Source organism: Manacus vitellinus, unplaced genomic scaffold, assembly GCF_001715985.3.
Source record: "Manacus vitellinus isolate BGI_N305 unplaced genomic scaffold, ASM171598v3 scaffold_4_pilon, whole genome shotgun sequence".
NCBI lineage: Eukaryota > Metazoa > Chordata > Aves > Passeriformes > Pipridae > Manacus > Manacus vitellinus.
In genome coordinates, this window is record NW_021940604.1 from 23,608,330 (window position 1) to 23,615,431 (window position 7,102).

Consider the following 7,102-nt stretch of genomic DNA (forward strand, 5'->3'; position numbering starts at 1 on the left):
CAAGATTTTGGGATATACATTACAAAAGCTACCCCACGAATAAACTAAAGATTAGTGTAATTCAAGGGCAAGGGGAAGATTTGCAAGTAGAATTACAAGGGAACCTCAAGAAGTCATCTGGAATTGAGAGGAAAAGAAACAACAGGCTTAAGAAGCTAGAGTCCCTCTTTAGCTCATATCTTGAGGGATGCAACAAAATACTCAAGTACAGCTCATCTGATAGATATATAGACATTAATTAAGTAAGTTAAAAATGTGTTTCTTTCAGTTCTGTCTTTAAAAAACCTTTGAACTGCCTTATTGTTTTTGGCTTCTACAAATAACCATAAAAGAGAATGAAAGTATTTATCCGGGCTTGTGCTAAGAGTGATTTTGAGATATTAGTTAGCATCAAGTTATTTAATGGTTATCCTGATAATCTCTGAACCACACAAGGCCCTGGCATTTCAGTCCTTTTCCCCAAAGCAAGGAAACTGAAATGTGGTGCCTCCACTGAAGATGTTGCCAGACTGTTTGAAAGTTGGTTGCATAGAGTTTTAGTAGAAGACGTCTCTTCAAATGGCAACATAAAATAAAGAGAATCCGCTGAACCCCAGGCAAAGCTGTAATCAGGGCTTCCTTGAAAAATTATAATCAGTATGTTGTAAATAAATGTTTGGGAAACTATGTCTTGGAGAAAATAGTAACCTGATACCTCAGCACTTGATCTAAACCAAAATATTTGCTACCTTGACCTGATTATGGTAATTTAATTTCCATTGTACACAGAATAAAACAGATAAGTGGTTTACTAATGTGTCTTGAACACAAAGCCCAGTCTAAATAACTAGTGTAATATCTCAGTGTACTTAGAACTAACTCTAAAGATCTCACAGTCTCTATAACGTGGTAGACAATCTGGAGGATCCTTCACAGCAGATCTGTCTAAGGAGTACTCAGTACTCTGACATCATTCAGTCTCCATTTATAGAAGGTAAGCAGGATTTCACTCTGCAGCCCAAACCTTTACCAGTCGCTTGTGTTCTAGTCTTTTTCCTCTCCTTGTTTCCACTTCATTCTCTGACCCATAAAAGAAGGGCACTGGCCCCTCTCTTCACCCATCATTGATTGCTGTCATACAGCTCTGGGAGGGCCTGGCATCCTCAAGCATCATCCAAACTCTAGGTGGACATTTACATTATTTTCTTCATTTTTTTCCTTTATATTTGCTCCTACAAATTGTTCACCTGTATTGTTTGTCATGTTTTGCAAACACATGCTTTTATTTGCTTTTATTTGCTTTATTTAAACCTTGCTTGCCCGAGAGTGATTTTAAAGTAATTATCGCTTAAAATCCTTCTGGCAATCTTAAAAAATAAGATACTGGCTGTTTTTCAGGTTCACAAGCTCCACACTATACTCCACAGGTTATCTAAATTCAAAGAGGCTCTGTCTCTGCCTGCCTATGGAGAATGGTTTGAGAGTTGGTTAAAACGGGTTTGGGAAGAAGAAACGTTTCCTGCTCACCACTGTCAGCCAGGAAAGTGCTCTTGCACCTAACAAACAAAGAGAAGCACATCTCATCACCAAAGACACTTTAAAATTTCTTCTTAATAGGTTGATTTCTCTTCTGAAGGGAACATCGTGTGTGTTTTGAATAGAGGACAACGCTTCCTCAATACTTCTCACAGAGTATTGGCTGTGTTTTAATAGTGCAACTGTTAAACTATTTTAGTTCATATTTTTCTTCATTTAATCCATTTAAACAAACAAACAAAAAAGGATGTGATAGGAAGGCAGAAATGAGATACATACAGCTTTAAGCTAGCTAATCGGGTATAGCTGATAACTATAAGTATAGCAGCATGGCATTGAAGTAAAAGCATTTACCCCTGGCCTAAGGAGGGTTTGCAGCCTGTCTTATGCTCAGTATTACTTCAGGTGTTTTGCACGTAGTGCCTGCCTGATCCAGCCAGCTTAGACACATCTACTCAAGCTGCACTTTAGCAACTTACATAGTTGTAGCATTCATCTAATGGGTAACATTTTGCATATTCATTGGGAGCTAATTCTGCTTCCTGGAAATTAAATGGAGTGTGACTCCTGGCTTCATCGACAGGCAATCACTCACACAAACACCACCCTGCTCCCCCCTTGAATATTCAGTAAGATAGTATGGCTTGGAGTATTGTGTATGACAGTTTTAATATAATCTTTGAAGGGGGGGTGGATTTTAAATTAGTAGCAGAGTAAGCAAAAAACTGTGGTAGGGTATTAAAGACTAAATAAAAATACAGTTGGCAAGCTTAATTGTCACTCACAGTGAAATTACATGCCTTTGTATTATGATAGAATTGAAATATCGCTACATTACTTATTCCTGTGAATCAGCCTCCTGCCTGGTCCACAGCAAATGAATAGGCACCAAGTTTATACGCAGAAACCATTCACTCTTACAGCTGCGTATTCCACAATCAGACACTGGAAGGAGGGGCAGTCAGTGCTCCCCCATACATTATATTGAAATTCATAATTTAACCAACCATGGCTGGGAAAGGATGAGCATTAAAAAAATTACTTCCTAAATATCACCTGAGAAGCCTTAATCTTACTGTTGCAGGTGGCTCTTTTCAGCCAAGTAATTAAATATAATATGTAAATAGTAGGTATTACATACAGCAGTTGACTAAACCCTAGTAAAGAACAGAGGAACAATTTTACGTTCCCAGATGCTGGAGTATTTGCTTTGGAGCATTCCCCAGAGGTGACTTCATGAAATGTAGTGGTGATCTCCTAGCTTCCTTCCTCTAGTTTTTGAGAAGTGAGAGGAAAGAGATCCCAGGCCAGACATTTATATGCTACAAAATGCCACTGCTCTGCTGGGTCTCAGCCTTGCTAGGCCAGTCTTTGCCACCTGACCAGGAGACCTAAATGAATTTTATAATCATTGCAAACATTAAAATAGACTGGATTTTCCTTCACTTCACAGATGGATTTAATACTGAAGATAATAATAATAATAAAAAATCTTTATAATAAATACAAGAAACCTCATGTCATGTTATACCCTTGAAAGTCCTTTTCATGAAGCAATAAATCATAATGCCATAAAGGCAGCAGGTATGGAAATTTGCTGATTATTCAAGATTTGATCTTTCAGATTAGTAAGAAAGTTTAAAAGATTTATCTGACTAAATGTAGATGTCTAGATCTGAGTTACTCACCTTCAGGTGTCCTCATAGAGATATAGTTGAAAATGAAGTAGATTCATGATGAGTATGATTCATGTCATCTCAGAGTAGATTTTTAAATTTAGCTCAGAGGAATTGCTCCTTCTAAGCACCTGTTTACCTCCATCAGATACAAAGGAATTCCAGATATAAAGGAGTTTAGACATCTGCAGTATAAGTATCTAGATCTGACTTAAAGTGAATTGTACCCCATCATCAGTGACTTCAAATTTTTGCCTGCAACCACAATAACAAAAATAATTGGGAATCAATATGGGTGCAAATACCAAAACTGAACCGTGATAGTACTGAGATGCCCTGTGATACTGTCTATATTTCCATTGCAAACTCAAGAGAAGAAAAACAAGTTTGTGAAAACCTTCAACACTCCCCTTCGCTCAAGTGCCAAGTCAATATCAACCACGTGCAAGTGTGAAGAATCCCTCTAATAAGCAGCTGTGTTGACTTTGCTTGAACATCTACTTCCTCATCATCCCCCAAAAGAAACTTTTTTCCAGGAAGCCTCATTGGGAACACGCCCATTGTGAGGGGTCTCTGACTACCTTAATGTAAGTATAAGGTTTGAGTTTTTTCAATACAAAATACCAAATACTCAACTTTATTGCTTACTCTGCAAAACTCACTGCTTGTTGCTGAAGGCAACACTGAGACAGAATCATAGACTTATGCTTTGTTTTGGTGCAAGTTAGAATTTGCTGGCTTTCATAATCTAGTGTATAGCAACTTCATGATCCAAAAATACTGCCCATCTATGGCTCTGAATGTATGGGGCAGAATAGTTTGTTTCTATTGGAAGACTGTACAAGGTTTACAGTGATGCATATAGGGCTGGTCCTAGGAGGGGCAGATATTAAAAACCCTTGTGAAGATGTGAGCAGTCACTGAGTTTTGTTTGATGCCAGAGTTGGAACTGAGAGCAGGATCTGGGTTTGGAAGATGAGTGCCAAAGAGATAATTTAGGTCTGGACAGATGCTCATGTTTAGAACTAAGGAATGGTGCCTGAAAAGACAGATTAATAATGTAGAGTGTATGTGGGGTAGGATTCAGTTGGGGTGTAGTTAAGGCTATGCTTTGGCTTCATTTACTGTTTAGATCAGTCAGAGCTACAAATGCTAGGTGTTTCTGGGTCACAAAAATGACATTTAGAGGGAGGTTGGCATGGGGCTGCAACAGCAGTTTCAGGGGGTTTAGTGAAGTTTGGCCTCCCGTTAAGGTGATGGACAGCTGACTTGGACAACTAGGCTTTTAGTTGTAGAAGGAATGTCGCCCTGGCCTAGGTTATGGGCTGGTTTCATAAAAGAAGACTATTTTGTGTCTTCATGTGGCCTTCAGCTAAGGTGGAGATTATGGCTAGCAGGGCCTGATGGAAAGTAGATATTTATGTGGCAGTTTAGGGTTAGGTACCCAGAGGGTAAGAGCTCATTCTTTTTTCAAGCTATGATAAGTATCTTGGGACTTTAACTGTGGCCAGACATCATGTTAGGTAAATAGACAGCAGGACCAGAAGACCAATGCCTAAAGGTACAATACAGAAGGCATTGTGGACTAAGATACGGGCTTGTGCCAGGAGGCAAGATTATTTCATGTTTCTCTGCAGCCTGCATAAGGTTTTCAAAGATACAATCAATTTTAAGGTTAGAAACAGCAGAGCCTCAAATACTAGTTTGACGATTTGACTCCTTAGAGGTGCCATGCCTAGGAATCAAGCAGGTGTAGGCTTTGTAGCCTCATAATCCAGTCTATCACTATTCCAACCAGACTTTGAATTTTTGAGTACCAGGCCCTTACGAGTTTGGCTTAATTCGAGACCATGAAGACTGTCTAGGATGAAAGGCTATGAAAGATTTTGGTGGAGAATGGTCTTCGTATTACTTTGACCTCTTCCAGAAGGCTATATACACACATATAAATGATGCGTGTGTGTGTATACTTTATTAGTTTATTTTCTGTGTTTGGGTAAAGGGTTAATAATCTACCTTGTGCTAGGTCCTGAAGACTTGAGGCTTCATGGCTATAGTCCTCAAGGCTTGATCTCTTACAATGAGGACCATTTCTAGAAGGCAAGAATAGCCTAGTATGGCTTTTTTGTTTGTTTGTTTTAGGTTTGGGGTTTGTGTGTGGTTTTGTTGTTGTTGTTTGTTTGTTTTCCAGCTACGCCTCTCTGTGTTAAGCCTAAAGCCTAACTTTAGTTAGGGAGTAAAGTTAAATTTTTTGTATGTTGAACTATACACATTTAGTATATAGGAGTACTCTAAGCCAAAGTCTTGCCAATGAGTTCTGTAAAACATTCAAATTTAGAAGGAATAGTAGAGAGGATCTGTTTCCCCACCGTTGTTGTGCAGTAACCACACTCCCAACGCTACCCGTACCAAGAGACACATCCCAGGAGCAGATGGATATGGAGCATAAGGAGTTAGCTTCCTTTTAGTGCCAATCCTCATCCTAATCTGCTAGACCTGACAAGATCCAAGTCCTCCAGTCTCTGCACTCTGTAAACCCAGCCTTAACTGTAAACATAACCACAAACCCTAGCCACAGGCTTCATAACAACCAGAAGAAAGATCATACTTTCCTACTGATAGCAGTCCAGTCCACAGTCATTCCAGTATCTGTGAATCAAACTGCTCTTCAGTTGAATCTTGTCTTAATTATATAGCCCTGAGCTGTCTCTTCTCTTTAGCTCTCTCTTGAACTTCGAGTAACAAAGAACCATTCTCACACGTGGCCCTACATCTCATCCTCAGCAGTGATCCTTACATTACTAAATTGAGTTCTTCATCCTCTTTTCCATAACTCTCATCCCTTCTCCAATCTTAATCTTAGGTGTAAATAATTTTTCAAGAGACATAAAGATCATTTCAGCTACAGAGATGGACTTGTGACTAGCCTTGAGCCAGTTTCTTCTCATTGTGAATTCCATCCTGCTCCTCTGCACTGACAGATCCATGACAAAGCTGCTCCTGCACTCAGTAACTGTAATCGTAAAGAGTAGCCTAACCTTCCTTCACAAGTGTTCTAGAAATCCAAAATTAAAGGAAAAATAAGCAGGATCAAGCAAATACCCTAGCAATTTGATCCTTTGAGTTCAGAGCCTCACATCTAAGTCCATTGTGAACTTAGACTTGTAGAGGGCTGGGGAGATCCCTGTTATGGCAAGAACAATTTAATTTCATCACAGGTCCTTATTCTAACACAGAGTGCCTTCTATTTTACTTTATCTTTCAGTTGCCTTCACTTTGCAATCCTCTCTCCAGCACCAGTTCTAGCTGTAAACCTAACAATAGCCCAGAAATACCTGGAGAAATAGCTGTTGCAGTGTACCATCACTCTTCAAAGTGCACACAGTCAAAATACAGTGTCACACAGTCACCAGACAGCTAGAAAGGAACTTTGTTATCAACAACTATGGGACCTGTTAGATTAACTTTGTATCTGTTATGAAAGAGCAAAATTGCAGTTTAACAAAAGCTGATCAGATTTTTGCATCATTACAGAGTTCTTGTGCTGCTTCTCATGCTCTGGCAATGCTCCTTGATGTTGGATGCTGACAATCTCTCTTTAGTTTTCTTCACCACCTTTTTCTCAGCAGTTTCTCTTTACAAGCTTCTGTGTACTATCAAAACAGTCTTTTACATTGAGTCAGAGGTTTTATCACCTCTACAATGAATATCTTGCTCTGACTTATTTCTTTTAACTTGTTACAGTCTCCAAACTGCCTTTATCCAGTTTATGTTCTCACTGAGCTAGATTAAATATAAGTAAGACCTTTTCTCCCACAGGGTCAGCTTTTTCTCAGGTCCTTGCATAGACATTTACCTAGCTAGGTTGTTTTGGGACCCACAATACTATGTGAATAACAATGCCTCCCATT